This window comes from Ursus maritimus, unplaced genomic scaffold, assembly GCF_017311325.1.
Source record: "Ursus maritimus isolate PB19 unplaced genomic scaffold, ASM1731132v1 scaffold_23, whole genome shotgun sequence".
Taxonomy (NCBI): Eukaryota; Metazoa; Chordata; class Mammalia; order Carnivora; family Ursidae; genus Ursus; species Ursus maritimus.
Window position 1 is genome coordinate 1,956,502 of NW_024424786.1, and position 16,642 is coordinate 1,973,143.

Genomic DNA, 16,642 nt, shown 5'->3' on the forward strand with positions numbered 1-16,642 from the left:
CCCGAACTTGCAGAATTCCGCGAGTTCGGGAGCGCTCTAAGCGGTTGGCCGAGCTTCCGCGTCCCGGATGAGGGAAACTGAGGCACCGAGGGCGCGGCGCGCGCAGCTCCGGCCTCGGCGCCCGCCTGGAGGAGGGAACCCAGGCTTCCAGAGTTCTCCGCGCGGAAGCAAACACCTCCGAGCCGCCCGCCGCCCCGCCCTGCTCGGGACAAAGCCCGAGCCCGCGCCGGGAGGGGGCGGCGGGCGGCTCCCGCGCGCGCCCCGCTCCCCCGTGGGCGCGAGACTCCGCCCCGCCGCCCCTGCGGGGGGAGTCCGCGCCCCAACGGCTAGTCGGCCGAGCCGGGCCCGCCCCGAATCCCCATGACGTCACCGGCGGCGGCAGGCCCCGCCCCCGGCCCCGGGCGGCAGGCCGCATGACGTCACCGAGGCCCCACCCCTCCGGAGCGAGTTCGGTCCTGGCGTTCATTTCATTCCTGTCCTCATTCCGAACATTCTTAGCATCGCTCGCGCCGCGCCGCGCCGCCCGAGCCGAGCCGAGCCTCTGCAGCCGCCGCCGCGGCCCCGCCGCCCGCCGCGGGCGCCCACCAAGCACTTTGCAGACTCGCTTCCACCCTGCGGGCCAGTCCGCGCGGCGGGGCCCGGGCCCGGGGCGGCCGCGTCCGGGGACAGGCCATGCAGTGAAGACCCCCCACCCCGTCCGCCTTTGCCCGGAGCCGCGGGCAGCAGCCCAGTGCGCCCAGCCGGCCCCGGGGCAGGAGCGGTGGTAGGCAGGGGTGGGGTGGCCCGGCCCGGGGACCGGGAGCCGGGGAGGGAGCCGGGCACCGAGCTGCGGGCGGGGGAAGCGGCGCCGAAGTTTGCCTCGGACTCGCCGGGCGCTGCGGCGGCTCCTTTTGCCGAGGTAAGTTGGCGCGCGGGGCTGATGCTGGGGTGCGGGTGGCGCACGGAGCGCCGGGGGCGGGGGGCCGGCGGCGCGTCCGGCTCGGGCCGCTCTTTCTTTGCGGGCTCCGCTTTGTGTGCGGCGGGCGGGCACGCGGAGGGCCGCCGCCGGGCCCCCGCGCCCCCTTCAAGGTGAGCGGCCGGGCGCCGCCGCGCGAGTTGCCGGGACGCCAAGTTGGGCCGCGCGCTGCGGAGCCCGCGCGGCAACAGGCGGCCCCCGGCGGCGATCCCGGAGGCGCCGGGCGGGCCGCGCCGCGCCCCCCGCGTCCCCCTCGCCTGTCCGCCCGCACGCGCGCACACGCACACACCCTCACACCCTCACACCCTCCGGCAGTTTTCACGGTTCGCTCGGGGAAGTCAGAAGTTCGGAGCGGGCGCGGGCGGGGAGAGCCGCCGGCGCCGCCTCGGAGCCCGGAGCCGGCCGCCACCCCCCCCGCCCCCACCGGGCCCCCACCCCCAGGCGCCGGGGCCCCCAGAGGCCAGCCCGGGGTCTGCGCCGACTCGTGCTGCCGGCGGGGGTTCGCTCCTTCTCAAAGATGAAAGAAGGCACGGTCGCCTTTGCCGCTTCTCCAGGACTGTTGCTGCCGCCGCCGCCGCTTCATTGCACATTCAAGTGGAAAATTTTCAGGAGTCAGCAGAAACATTGTGTCCAAAAAAGACTGAGTCGCAGTTACCACCAAACCCTGAAGGAGACTCTCCCTGGAAAACTTCCCTTCGGTAGGAAATACTGGGGGATTTGTTTGTTTATTGGAAGAGAAATGATCCCCAGGAGAGGAGAAAATCAGGGTGTACTTCTAGTCTTTGTTCGTAGCAGCAACACTGTTTTCAAAAGTCCAGAGGCCCGCTTTCAAGAAAGTTCAACTTCCATGAGTTTCTTTTTTCTAAAATGCGTTTGTATATTTAAAAAAAACAAAACAAAACTGAAGCAACATTTTAAATGAGTTGAAAACAATGGAGGGCTCACACTTCCCTTATTCTCCTCCCACGAAAATAAATAAAATCCAGATCATAATTTTCTTTGCTTTTTAATTGTCTTTCTTTTTAAAGATTTATTTAAAGTTGAATGGTGTCACTGTATAAAAATATTTATGAAACAATGAAATAGCAGCCACCAGCATTTCTCAGGAGGCTTGTTAACTTCTCAGAAGCAAGTGGCTGCCTGTGATTTGCAGAAATGAAAATTGACCTCAGTAAGCACTGGAAACTTAGAGACAGATGATGTTCCAGGAGCGGGTAATGTAAAAAGGCCTGTTTTAAAAACAGTGCCTTGGAGGGAGCCCAGGTCCTGGGACAGAAAGGTCTGCAAAACCTATCAGATTTCAAAATGGTTAAACAAGAAAATTTAAAATGCTACAGATATTGCAAAGGAGCAGAACACTTAACAGTTCAGGGCAACCACATGTTTCTTCCCCCCCCCACCCTTCTCCTTGATTGTTTCTGGAAGTTTTGGTGGTCTGATCGCTTGTGCTGTGCTGGGTGCTTGCAGGTGGTTACCTGAGTAGACGGATCCCTTTAGGAGCATGTGATCTGACTGCATTGTCAGAGCTGGCAGTGGGCTCCTTTCTCTGCAGTCTTCGGTGGCTTTGCTGTTGTGTCATGCACGGGGCTTCTCTGCCAGGGTACTCTGAGGCAGTGGTTCGGGAACATATCTCAGGCTGTGCCCAGTGCTTCGTCCTTTCACTATTGGGTTTGTGCCCTTTTGTAAATAGCAGGATCTTTGCGGCCAGACTTAGATCCAACTTTGGTTAAGAATCTTTCCTCTTAAGAAGGAAATAGTAGAACTAATTATCAAGTGACTCAGGAAAGACAAATGGATTAGTTGAACCTTTGTCAACAGCGAGGTTTTGAATCGTTGATTATTTTTGGGGTGGAAAGGCTTATTTTTCTAATCTCACTATTTCCATAAATGGTCAAAGATATTTTTGTTTAATATTTCTTTGTATGTGCAGCTCGGTGTTGAGCTCTCAGGTTTCAGATTTTAAACAGAGTTTGTGATTCTTTTATTTGTTGTTGGTATAAAAAATGAACTGATAAGCTGTATTCATTACTGGTTCTTGCTGATGGTATAAAAGTGCCAATGTAGACCGTTTTATTTTTACTTTAAGTATTATTTGATCTGCAGTGTTAGGGGAATATCAGGATAATTTTCTTTAAAAAAAAATTTTTTTTTTACAATTTTGAAACAAAACCAATGCGACACTTTGCCTTGACAGTAAGATTTGAAAAAATATAGGAAAGAATCTTTGTATAGATTACTCCTCTCAGTGAGCTTTCATAAAGTAACAAATAGAACTCCATCCAGAGAACATTCTTGAGAGATTGATGGTTTTTTTTTTTTTTTCCTTATCCTTTTCCCAAAACATAAACCAGGACTCACCACGACATATACTTAATGAGATTTAATTTAAAGAGGGAGGGCAACCTAGTTTAGTTTGAGCCGGATTGAAACAAATTTCTCACGGAGAGGCGCTTCCTAGCATTGTGGTACAATGTGTGCCTAGGCCCCAGCAGCAAAGTAATTATATGTAAGGGCAGGTTTTGGGCGGGGTGGACGGGGGCGGGGGGGGGCATGCTGGGGGAAGTCAGCTTCTTCCAGCTTCTGCCCTTCCCCTTTTCCTCTACCTCTCTGTTACTTTATACAACAAGAATTCTGTATTCATACACTCACTTTGGGGACTAATGTCCCCTTTTATAAGAACCAGGACAAGCAAGTCATAAGGAAAAGGGTGTGTGGGGTTTTTTGCTGCTTGCACTCAAGTTATTTAGAAACAATCTTGAATTCTGACACTGCACAACAGCAGGTATAGGAGGGCATTTCTCGGTGGGAAAATTTGAGAATATACTTGTGTATCATCCGTTTTTAGATCATATTTGTTATATCTTCAGCAGAAAAGTATGTAACAGGAACAGCTGGAGGAGGTAGGTCTCAAATGCTAGACCGGCCTTTGAAGAAATGAGCTGTGCCATTAACAATATTTTTAAAGTTCCTTGTTTGAGAAATGGATCCATCTCTCTGCGTGGTGGTCAAACCAGAGCCTGTGCGTCTGTGGGATTACTTTTTTCTCTAGTCTCCTGTCCTATTACATGTTCATTGTGAGCACAGTTATACTGCCTGCAAAGGAAAATCGTGTTTTATCCCTCCAAAGGTGGTGCAAATACCTGCGTGTAGGAGCCGGCGTCCGTAAAGGGACCGAGTTCACAAGCAGGCAGTAGGTAGATAACACTTTTAAGCTTTTTAGGCACGTTGTCTTGTTCCCAATAAAGAGATTGCGAAAGACTAAAAATGCTGCCGAGTGAAAGCTGTGCCTAGGGGTTGGATCTATTTAGTGATAAAACTTTTTAGGTCTGTTTTTTCCAAAGACTGAGGACTAGACTACTAGCCAGAGCAAGTGTCCAGCTTTCTCTGCAGCGCTTCAGGGAAATCAGAGCCCACCTTTCCGTCGATAAAGGCGCTCCCTGCGGCTTCCTCTTTAGCGTTTGGAGACTGGAACTGCCAAGTGCTCGTGTCCCACTTCTGAACTCGGCAAAAAAAGTAGATTGTAAGCTTCTTGCCCTTTGACAAACTTGGGCTCTGCGGCTGGGCTGTTGGGGACTGACTGGCTGAAGCAATCTTTTAAAGCTGCCTGGTGCTTTTTCTTATTTTGTCTGTAGAAGCCACAGCTTATGCTGTGGTGTTTAAATTAGATCCCAAATCATGTTTGAACAATATCAGTGATATATTTTATCCTTTCACATTCACAAAGGTGATAAAATCAAGTAATTCGGGTGCACGTTAAGCCCTTACTGGTTCAAGGTTAGGCTTTTTGACAAATACCAGCTTAGTCCCCCTCGCATGACAGTGACTGCGCACTGCTGAGATCTGGGAAGTTTGGGCCTTCCCTCTTCTGGGATAGTTTGTGGAATGCTAGAATATTTGGATCTAAATATCTGCAGTGTTTGTGTGTGTGTGTTTTTATTTTGTTTCAAAGCTGTGAGTTATTGAGAGTCCCCAGCCTGCAAAGATTCTCATCACCAGCTTCTTTGACCCTATCCCTTGTCGGAATTTACGGTTGAAATTCAGCCATCTCTTCAGAGGGATTCAGCTGTCCTCATGGTGCCGAATAAGAGAATTTTGAAATATGTATTTTTATTTTAGTGAAAGCAAATGGGATGCCCCAAAGGGTGGGTTTTGAGGATGGTATTTCTTACAGGGTGGGTCTCGCTCAGCCCTGAAGGTCTGTCCAGCGCTTGGGTTTTTGCATGGTTGGGAGGATTCTCAGAAAATAGTTTCCATAGTCTGGGAGTCCTAGCTAACTGTGAAACCACTGGTCTCTATTCTGATTGGAGGGGGAGGAGAATCTTAGAGACTGTCTTTTCTACTTTTGTGGCAAGCCAAGGGAAGTCTCCATCCTGGCTGTATCCTGTTCCCAACCCCCCCCCCCCATATTTACTATCCCCATCAGTGTTTACTCTCCTGATGTAATGCTTTCTGCTCTTTTTCACATTAGTTTTTAAGGCTCTGTCCTAGGATTTCATTAGCAGTTTTAGTTTGAGGAACAAGGCCCAGCATTGGAAAATGGGTTTAAAAGAAAAAAGCAGCTTATTAATGAACAAGTTAAGCACCACCATCGTCTCCAATGGGGAATTCTGGTTGCTTTTAGGCATCTGACAGATTTAGATGTATGTGTACAGTGACTGAAACACTATTGACTGGGAATATACAACAATGACGAGTGCTGTTGTTTTTACTGATATATAAACTGAAAAACTGCTGCTAATGGTGGGAAATGTTAATTATGTGAGAACATATTGAACTTATATTCTCTGGCATGAACTTTTAAAAAAAATGCATGAACTGCGCTGCTTTTTTATAGGCACAGCTTTCTAATTATCATAATTCAGTTCAGCTCCGCTCTTGGATGGAGTTCAAGTGCAATCTCAATTTAACTTGAAAGGAGGTTTTTTTTTTTAAAACTGAGAATGTTTAAGAAATTTGAAAAGTTCATCCAAGAATGTTGTCTGCTAAGGTGTTGGTAATTGGGGGGGGGGGATGAAGTGAGTGCCTTTTTATAATAGTTAACTAGATCTGAATGTTAGATTTACTTTTTTTTTTTTGCTTTGCACTGTATCCAGACCTGCATCTTGTACATTTATGCACAACCAGTGTCTTCTCTCTAATAGAGAGTAAACTAAATAAATGAATATTTTATTACCATTAATGATACAATCTCCGTAAAGATCAGAACCTCTTTAGAGGGTAGAGAGTAGAAAGCAATAAATGCAGAAATTTTATGAATTCATTTCAACAAAACCCACCATCAATCTTGGATACCAACCAAGCCTTTAGAAGGTGATCTCCTCATTTGTTCGTCTTTACATCGTGACTTGATGGCATCCTGTGACATGGGTCATCTTTGATAGCATTCATTCCACTGTCTTCTGTCCTTTAAATTTTCTCTGACCTTCGTGCCTTTTCCAAGGGAAAAAAAAAAGTTAATGAAGCCCAGGCGCCAAATCCTCTGTGGAATCAATTTTAATTGGAAGAAAGAACAACTTAAGCTGGACCTTCCGACTTTCGTCCAGTCTGACTTCTGCTGAAAGGCAAAGGGAGCCCGCAGAAACCGAATGACTTCATTTGCTCTGGTACTTAAGAGCCGAATTCACTTCCACGGTGGTGAAATAAAAGGAGCCAAGTGTTTTAAATAGCCACTCCCCGAGGCCCGCCCGCCCGAGTGTTTGGAGAAAAGCGCATTGTCTGCTACCGCTCTCGCTGGGAGCTTGCCTGCCTCGCCCTCCCCCACCAGGCAGCTCTATTTCGGGAGCTGACATCTGGTTTTCTCTGTTCACCTGATGTGTACCTGCACACACGCGCGCCCGTGCGCGCGCGCACACACACACACACACACACACACCGCATGCGTGCATGTGTCCTGCTGGTAACGCATATTTTTGACGTTGAATGTGTGTTGTGTTTCAAGTCGTGACCGGGATACGGGGAGGCACAAGGCTAATAGCACAAAATAAAATGTAAACACAGCAGCCGCCCCACATGCCGCTGCTGCTGGGTTTCTGTCTGACGGTGCTCTCTGGGTAGGCGTGCCTATTGTTGTGGCCGCAACAGGCGGCAGAAGTTGGGGCACCATATGGCGGATGTGGGCCTCAGATAAGCTGTCTGGTAATTTAGCTTATCAATAGCATTTTGATATGCTTCATTTTCAGATCACCCATCCCTGTGGCTGGGGATGTCCTGGGGGCTGATTGCAAACCATTGAAACCATTGTGAGCGATGCTTCCTTTGGTGGAATCTCTTTCAACCCATTCTCCCTGGCTGCTTTTTCATCTTAAAGCCTTTGGGAGACCGTGATGGTTAGAGTTAGAAAGAGCCCCGTCAGCTGAGGGGATGGCAGCCCTGTCCTGAAATCTGGAACACTCGGAAGACCTCAGCAAGTATTTTCATGGAGGGCAAAATAGAAAATAGGCTGTCTAATAGTATTTTTCATATAGGCAGAGCTGAGAAATTCCCGTAATTCAAAATCTGCCTTTGTTTTAAACACTGGAGAGATAAGGCCGGTATTGTTCTTTCTTATTTTGAGAAAAGGTTTCTAGTTTTGTTGTGCTTTCAAAATACCTCCCTAATTTCCTTTCACCTTTGAGTTTTACCTTAATCCTAAAATATAAAATTGATTGATGTGGATGTGACGGGAAACCATGAGAAGAGTCCTCTGTGATTTGGAGGCAGGAAGCAGCTCCCTTTGTGAGTAGGAATTGTTAAAGAGGGAAATATTTCTAGAATACTTCTGCTCAGGTGTCTGAGCTGAAGGAAAACCACTCTTCCAGTGGGGAACCGGCAGAGGGACTCCAGCCTGAGCTGCTGGAGCTGACTCGGATTCTGCACACAGTAGGTGGCTCTGTGGAAATTTGATGATGTGCATTACACGTGCTTGGCAGCCCTGTGAATCTCATTCAGCAAATCCTTGTGTCGCTGATACCTGCGGGGGAGGAAGACAAGGTCAGACCGGCTGCCCCTTTCCCAGCGCACCCTCCCTGGATGTTCTCGCTCACCTTCCCAGGCCCCTCATCTTTTCCCACATTTTGACTTCTGGGTTTGTAGTGCACTGTACCCAGATCCTTTTGCGTGGCTAATTTGAGATGATTCCGACTCAAATCCAGGTCACCTGCTTTCCGTGCCTGCCCCAGAGAGCCCCTGCCGCACCAGGGTTCCCACCTGAGCACGTGCACCGCGGCCTCCGCAGATCTTTCCGCAGCCTGGACATTACCCCTGGAGATTTAGGAGGGCTGGCCTGGGTGCAAAGTTTCTGTATTTTTAAGAGGTCCGCGGTAGTGTCCACCTCTGGTTAGGAGCCCTCGCTCTGGGTATTCTACTTCTTCAGATCCAGTCAGTCAAAATTTGGCCAGCCCTCCTGAGTGGGATTTTTTTCCCCCTGTATTTGTGGGCTTCCCCCCCCCCCCCGTATTTGTGAACGAATACCGAATCTTGATGGAATTCACTAAGATGTACTTGGTTGGTTTTAAAAATACAGCCGTACAAAGATAAGGTTGCACCTTTCTATTGCAGGAAAAGCAGTAAAATGAACAAAACCATCTCCCCCATGTTTGGCAATCATCTCTTACCCGTTGGGAGTGTAGCAGTTGATTCCAGATGTGATTATAGAGGTGAGGTGTGTGTCAGGCTTGCTGGCAAGGGGTTTAAGGGACTAGTTCTTGTCTGGCTGCTTGCAGAGGTGGTGCTGCTTTCTGGGTAGTGAGGCTGCTCGCGGAGCTCGTCAAGTGGTAACGTTTGGTGTAGCGGGGGGATGGGAAGGGTGATCCTGACGGGGTCCCAGAGATGAGCCTGCTACTCGCTAAACCACACTTGGCTTTTCGTTCCTTTCTTCTCTCTCCTTCCACCATGCGCACTTGGAGGTCCAGATGCTCCCAGTTTTGTGTAGAATTGCTGCTTGCCTCTGGTGGTTTAAACATTTACAGGTGCTACTGGGTGCCAGGGATTTGGTGGTCAGCCAAAGGTGGTCAGAGAATGGTGGTCAGTAAACACCCCTGCAAAGTCTGTAGTTCGGCAAGGGAAACAGGCCTGTAAAGAGATCGTCACCACCCAGTGGGGCAGCTGTGTGTTCCGTATTTCGTGTGTTCCAAGATGCAACTTTTTGTATATTTGAAGTTGGGACGTGGCCTGCAGTCGTGGCTGGCCAGGCAGGGGTCATGGTCTGCCATGTGGTCGCACACACTCATCAAAGCCTGTGGAACAGACGCAGGAGAGGAAGAGAATCCCGGAGCCCGCTCTGGGGCATTCCTAAGGATGCGCTTGATGTCTCCAGTGCTCTTGGCACGAGGGTGATAGTATGTGGAAAAGCGTGGGTGTTGATCTCTCTGAGAAGTTGTTTTAGGTATATCTTACCCAATTTATTTTGCTTATTATTTTCCTCTTCCTGTGCAAGATTGACCTATGCTTAAAAAAAAGTTACAGTGTAGCGTGTATGAAATTTGCTTTTTGAGTGATAAGGCAGCACTCTGTGGTTTGTTCCACAGCAATATTTTTTAGAAATAAAATCGTGTTGCATTGTACAACCAGGGGTGTGTTCGAGTTGATGAAATGTTGAAGAACCATGTTTGCATCTCTATCCAAAAGGATCTGTGAGATTTTATGTTATTGACAGAGGTTGTTTGGAGGGAGTGGTTTGGGAAGGAGCTCTTATTTTTTAAGCATGTGTAGTTTTTAGGAGCATGAATGTCCTTGTGTAGTATCAGAATAAAGGGGAAAAATAACTCCATTGTCCAAGTGCTCTTGATAATACCCACCCAGGCAGCTGTGTTGCTCAGTGGTAGGGACTGCGGACAGCTTTGCAGAGAAAGGGATGCTGGAGTTGGGTCTTGAAGGGAAAGAGTTTTTTTTTTAAGTTATTTTTTTGCCAGGTGCCATTTTGGAAGTAGCGTGGAGCTAAGTTGTTAAAAAACAAATGACCCCCCTGAAATACTCTCCGGTGACCTCAACCCTCAAACAGTGATAGAAAAGGTTTATTGCTGGTCGTGAGCCCCTACAGATCGGAAACTCGGCTGTGAGCAATTAACTGAAAGAAGCAGAGGGAACTGGTTTACAAGGGGAGTGGGAAGTGTCCTGATTCTGGCTGGGAAAAAGGCAGGATAATAATGTAGTTTTAAAAACCCAGGTTTGGAGTAGGACACTCCTTAGTTGGACTCTTGGCTCAGCCACTTTCTGGTTCTGTGGCCTTGGACAAATTGCCCTCTGAGCCTTGGTGTCCTCATCTCTGAATTTCAGTAGAATGCCTCCTGTATGCCTGACATGTCATACATGCTCAGGAAATAGCAATTTCTTTTCTTTTTTTTTTTTTTTAAGATTTATTTATTTCTCAGAGAGAGAGAAGGGGGGGAGGAGGGAGGTAGAGGGAGAGGGAGAAGCAAGCTCCCCTCTGAGCAAGGAGCTGGATGTGGGGCTCCATCCCAGGACCCTGGGATCATGACCTGAGCCAAAGGCAGATGCTTAACCGACTGAGCCGCTCCAGTAAATAGCAATTTCAGATGTTACGTTGAATGCTAGTTCTTCACAGATCTCCTGCCAGGTGAGCCTGGACAGTGACTCTTGAGGGCTACCCAAGGCTGAGGCTGAGTTACTTAGAAGAGCTGGACTTCAGGACTCAGGCAAATGGAGTCAAATCCACGAGTGGCTGAGGTATCCCATAAAGTCTAAGACCATTAATCGCTTTGAACCATACTTCCTCTATTAATAAGCGGTGGAAGAAACCCATCAGTAAATATGTGAGGTTATTCCTTGCCAAGTGGTAGTATGAATTAAATGGAAATGCTTCCAAAGATGGGTAGCATGGTGCACCTTTGTCCGCCTGAAAGGAAACCTCTTCCTTAGATTCCTTTTTTTTTTTAAAGATTCCTGCTTTTTTTTAAAGATTTTATTTATTTATTTGAGAGAGAGCGAGTGAGGACAAGCTGAGGGGAGAGGCAGAGGGAGAAGCAGACTCCCCCTGAGCAGGGAGCCTGATGGGGGGCTCGATCCCAGGACCCTGAGATCGTGACCTGAGCCGAAGGCAGCCACAGAACCAACTGAGCCACCCAGGTGCCCTTCTTCCTTAGATTCTTGCTTGGAAGGCAAACTCCTAACTTTGGGATTGGGTTCTAAAAGTTCTCTAAGATGATTGTATGGAACTCATCTTTTCATAGAGAAACTATGCTTAGGGCCCTGGACCTGCTGGGGAGACCATGGAGGAACTGTCCCTGGAGTTTTGAGGTTGGATCAAGAGGCAGACACTTAACTGAGCCACCTAGGTGCCTCTGCACTTTTTTTTTTTTAACTTTCTTTCCTATTTTATTTTATTTATTTTTGAGAGTAGGCCCCACGCTCAGTGTGGAGCTTGAACTCAGGACCCTGAGGTCAAGACTGTGCGCTATACCTATTGAGTCAGCTGGGCGGCCCCCCTCCCCACCCAGTGCACTTAATACTTATTAGGGAGCAGGCTGCTTCTCTGCTCTGCTCTCAGTTTCTACATCTGGAAAATGGAGCTGATGCTACGTACTCTGAAGGGTTGTGGGAAAGTCGAGGGAAGAGCTAGCTCGGGAGGCTAGAGCTGCAGGTGCGACGGCTGCTGGACCACAGACCATCCTAGTAATCTCAGTGCGCCAAGCTCCGAAATGGAATCTGTGCCCCTTGTGTTAGACTCCTTTCTGTGGACCCGAAATCTATTTCAAATAATGATTCACACTCGTGTGACTGGCAGCCCATCCATTCTTTTGCCAGTGTGTTTGCATATTAAAGAGGATGTTTGTTAATCCAAGATGAGTGTCTCTTTGGGTTAGCACCCAGGTACTCCCTGGGTGGATGAGCTGATCTCTCCTGGAAGCTGGTCGGTTGTGATCTGGGTTTTCAGAGTCTTCTGCCCGAAGCTGGTCAGCTACACTTGAGCAGGGTGTGTCCATGTCCCCGTGCTTTCGACTGGGGCCACGCCCAGGGACTGGTCTGAGCAGGTAAGATTGCTTTGTGTGAGCCTGGGTTGGGGACCACCTGCATTTTATAGACCTCTCCTGTTGTCCCTTAACCAGGTTACATGGAACTGTGTGTGAGTGAACCTGGTTTCCTAGCCTTTAAATTAAGAATTGAAATGAAAGATTGTTAGGAGAGATGAGTGGACTTGGCGGGAGGGATAGAGGCTTTTGCAGGCAGGCACACCAAGCGTTGAGGAGTGGAGAGAGGCACGTTTAAAGACAATTCGCAACCTGTGACTCTGCTAAAAGCCACTGAATTGTATAATTTCAAAGGGTAGATTTTATGGTATGTGACTTATATCTCACAGAATCAATACAGCAGGGGCGCCTGGGTGGCGCAGTGGTTAAGCGTCTGCCTTTGGCTCAGGGCATGATCCCAGCGTTCTGGGATCGAGCCCCACATCGGGCTCTTCTGCTGGGAGCCTGCTTCTTCCTCTCCCACTCCTCCTGCTTGTGTTCCGTCTCTCACTGGCTGTCTCTGTCTCTGTCGAATAAATAAATAAAATCTTAAAAAAAAAAATCTTAAAAAAAAAAAAAGAATCAATACAGCACTGAGTCCAGTCATCACATTGAACAACGTTGGCTGTACTTACCATGACCCCCCGCCGCAGGTGAACATTTATTTTGCTGGTCAGATGATTAAGGTTGATATGCAGAGTGATGTCCTCATACAAGTTTACATTTCTGCTTATTTACTGGATTGAGTGAGGGGCCTATAGGTATCCATTAGAAGTGTCTAAGGTAGAAGATGCTTTTACTTTAGAAAGAGTAATTTCAATAATGCGGAATGACTTGCTCCTTCCTGATAAAGGCTGACTATGCTAACTGCCCGTGTGGCTTACACTTAAGCCATCCAAGACCTCAATAAATACCAACAAGGAAAAACTGGGAGATCAGGTGCTAGGAGAGACCCGGAAGGCACCTGCGGCTGCCAAGTCCAGTATCGAATCTGCTTTGTAAGTTGACTTAAGATGGGGAAGAAAAGAATCCCGGGTTAGGTTAATTTATACCCCCAAATTTCAGCTTCTGCTCTGCCCAGTGTTTTCTTAATTGTAACTTGGTCTTGCTCCTGTGTCCTCCCACGTGCTCCCTGTCTTCCTCATAATAACTGTTCGTGGCAGTTTTTATCCATTGGTGTTTTGTAAAGGGTTGTCCTCTTCCGTCCCTCGTGGCTGTGTATGTGCTTGCCTGGTACAGTCCTGCTCCTTGTCTGCGAGCAGTAGCCAGTAGCCCCCTCTTTTCCTCTCCAGTGCCCCGTTTTGGGCGATAAACTATACAGTCATTCTACTATTAGGAAACTATTGAGGAAACTGGATGACCTCCTTTAATTAGGCAGAATGGAGGGAAAATCTTTGGGCAGGAGGTCTTTGTGGCCAGGGCTTGAGCTCCGGACAGCATTATTCTGGAAGGCGGGTCCCAGGCTGTTTCTGAGAGCAGAGTTACAATAGAGGAGCTTTTCCTCTAAACCTGTGCTACTTTTAACCAAATTGCTTCAAACCATCCGCTGTTGTGCAGATCAATTCATAATGTATTAAAAAAAGAAAAAGTGTCCATTCATAGGGATGATTCAGCATTCGTTCATTTCCTTTTAGAGTAGCAAAGTTTAATTGAGAAGTTTTTCCCAGTGGAATTCTGAAAGGTTTGTATTGTGTCAGACTCGGGGATTTCAGATTATATTTTAGGACTTGTGGTCTCAGTGCTCTTGACATTCTTAGGTTTCAGGCTTGTTCCTCTTTGTTCTTTGGGAGACGGTGGGATCCTGTCCTATGATGTACCTAAATCTGTAAGGCAGGGAAAGTAGCATGGAATTTAAGGAATTTTAGTACTTCGCCTTAAACCAAAAGTAATTGTAGCAACATCGCTCAGTTCCAGGTGGTGGTTTTGACACCACTGTTTATTTAGTTCTTTTATCATGTGCTTTAGGCAGTCACTGGGGCAGGTGTTCAGTGTACTGTGCTGTCTTTCAGGTCTTTTGCTGTTGAGCTAGCACTGTTTCCTTGTTGGGGCCAGTCATCGGGGAAGGCAGTATTGAGGGTCCCCCATAGGCCAGGGTCTTGGCCCCCCCACTTGGCAGCTGTGTAGAGGGAAGGCTTGGTTGGACAGCCCCTGCCGTTGGCCCTCCCTGTGCCCTTGGGCAGGCAAGTCACTTGAAAATCTTGCGTTTCCCTCTGGGAAGATGATGCTGGGCCACCTTCCCCCAGCCCGCTTTTTGAGCTGAGCTTTAGATCAAAGAGATTACACGTTGAAAGCCTAGGCAGAAAGGTCCTGGAGAACTACATCTTTATCAGACTCATTCCATCCCTTGCCCCACACTCCCCTCCCAAAGGCAGGGTTTGGGGAGGAGGAGCCGTACTCCTGAGTCCCTTCCATAATTTATGGTTGCATCCATCCCCAGGCCACTCTGGAGAATTGGGTAAGCAAGGGAGACTGGCCAGATTATGTCTTAAGCCCATTCTTCAGCATGACCTCATCTAAACCCAACAGCTCCATTTGTAGTTGAAGGAAGTGAAGCTCAGAGAGGTTTAGTACCGTGTCCAAGGTCACACAGCCAGTGTCATGTGTCACAGGGTCAGTGTTTGAAGCCAGTTCCTGGATCTGTGGCTCTGCGGCTGCCAGGCTAAAAAGATTGCATATGAAGTCACTTGTCAGGTTTTATTATTGTGGCATTTGAACGGAGTTAAGACAGAGGTCAGCTTCCCCTCACTTGGTGTATTTGTGCAGAAACGGTAAAGTACAGAATAACCTTGTGTTGTGTTCTTTGTGGCCTGTTGTACTCTGTCTTAAAACGAACATGTGGCTAGGGTCCTAAAAAATTGGGCATGACTGGCTCAAGCTTTTTATCAGGGGATTGTCTCACCTTCGTTTTGTCTTCTTGGCAAGGGGCAAGAGTCGCGTCTGCCCCCTTGTTTTCAGTCCTAAAGACTCCCCTCTCAGACTGGGTATACTGGCCATTGAAAATGAGAGGGCAAGGCTCCCGGGGGCTGGATTGTTCCAAACTCCTTTATGTATGTGTGTGGAGGTGAGGCTGGTTTGGAAGCCTGGTTGGTGTGTGTGTGTGCGTGTGTGTGTGCGTGTGTGCGTGTGTGTGTGTGTGTGTGTGTGTGTGTAGGCTAATGCTCTTTGAAAGCCTGGGACTGGACCTGCCAGTTTCTCTGGTTTTTCTTTGGAATGTGCTCTGTTGGCAGACTGTCAGAATAAGTTAGCTCCCCCCCACCCTCCACCTGAACGCCTAGATATGGAAATGGCCTCATGCTGGGGGTGGGATTTAGGCAGATGCCCTTGACTTCACTCCTTCATAGTAGGGGTGCTTGAGAACCTGGGGAGATGGAATGAATTCCTTCCCTTCCCTGCCCAGGTGATTGCCCAGGGGAAAATATGCCTTAGGCTGTGATATGGGGTGGGCAGTGGTGGGGGCTGAGGGGAGAAAAGGTTCATGGGCTTGCTCAGAGCCCTTAGTAATTAGGCCTCCGAAAAAGACATTAAGATCTTCAAAATGGGATTGCTGATGTGGCTGCTACCCATCTTTGACATCTCGGCTGGGTTTTAGTGAGAGAGAGTGGGCTGGTCCATACTCTTTTCCTCCTGTTCACCTGATTCTGGTGACTCTGGTCCAAAAGGGCATGTTGGGGCCACTGATGGCCAGTTTCTGAGACTTGTGGTCCTATCTTTCCCTCCTTCCCAGTCTACTGGTTTGCTCCCTTCCTAGAGTCTTCATACCTTTCCCTGTGCCTTTTGGGTACTTCTGCTATTGGCCGTTTTGGTCTTGCCCTAACTTTGTATAGTTCTCTGTAGCGTTTGGTATATTTAGCAAAGGAGCCTAAAAGCCTGGCTTTGATGTCAGACCCTGGTTCCAGCTCCAGTCCTGCTCTTACTGAGTGTGTGATCTGAAGTAAGTTATTTCGTTTCCTCATCTGAAAATAAAGAAAATAATAATATGATAAAGTGAAATATGAAGCCATAGGGTGACTGGCCGGCAGTGAGCTTCGCCATCGTCTCCCCCAACCAGTTCCGGAGTCCCCTGCTCCCTCTGCCTCCAGCCCCCCAGCCGGAGTTTCTGAGGGCTTTGTCCGAGCCAGAATGGTCCCGTCTGCTGGGAGCTAATTTATTTGCTTTTCCATCTTCCTCTATTGGGTTTAGTTTTAAGCTTTTTCCCAGTTTCCACTCTTGCTGGATTTCCTGCTCTGTTGTTTTTCTCTCTTCAGACAATTTCCCTTTTGCTTTCACATTTTTACACACAAGACGCGCATCTACACACATGCGTGCAGCCTGGGCTTTTCCCCCTTTATCCTCTGCTGTCATCACTGTGAGATCTTACAGAGACTGCCCCTGCAGATCCCCGGGTGTCCCCAAAAGTGGTCATCAGAAAAGCCCCACTTCTCAATTCTGTTGCCTTTAAAGCACTGGGGAACTGCAAATCTTTTGGCCTACGGAGTTATCAGTGCTCTCAAGAGTTGTTACTGTTTTGAAAAGACAGGAGGCATTCTCATTCTCATGTTGATGAATCTGTAGAATTACATTTCTTCTACTTATCTCTTTGACCTTGGGCAACCTCTTTAATCTTTTCAAACCTCAGTTTCCTTACTTATAAAATGGACAAAGTAGTGCCATCCTCTTGGATTATAGCGAGGGTTAGTACAGTGCCTGGCAGAGAAGGTAGTGTCGCATAAGTCACCATCACTAGGTCACCGGCTCTGGGTGATCA

The 16,642-nt window shown here is 48.4% G+C and overlaps 1 protein-coding gene across 2 annotated transcripts in view; it reads left to right on the forward strand.

Annotated features, from left to right (window-relative positions):
• The first annotated feature begins 852 nt into the window (after positions 1-852).
• The window catches only part of TEAD1 (TEA domain transcription factor 1), a 253,092-nt gene continuing 237,302 nt past the window's right edge, over positions 853-16,642 (forward strand). For both annotated transcript variants that reach the window (XM_040638827.1, XM_040638828.1), the window contains exon 1: positions 853-898. The gene's annotated coding sequence lies outside the window, so the exon portion shown is untranslated. The remainder of the gene's footprint in view (positions 899-16,642) is intronic.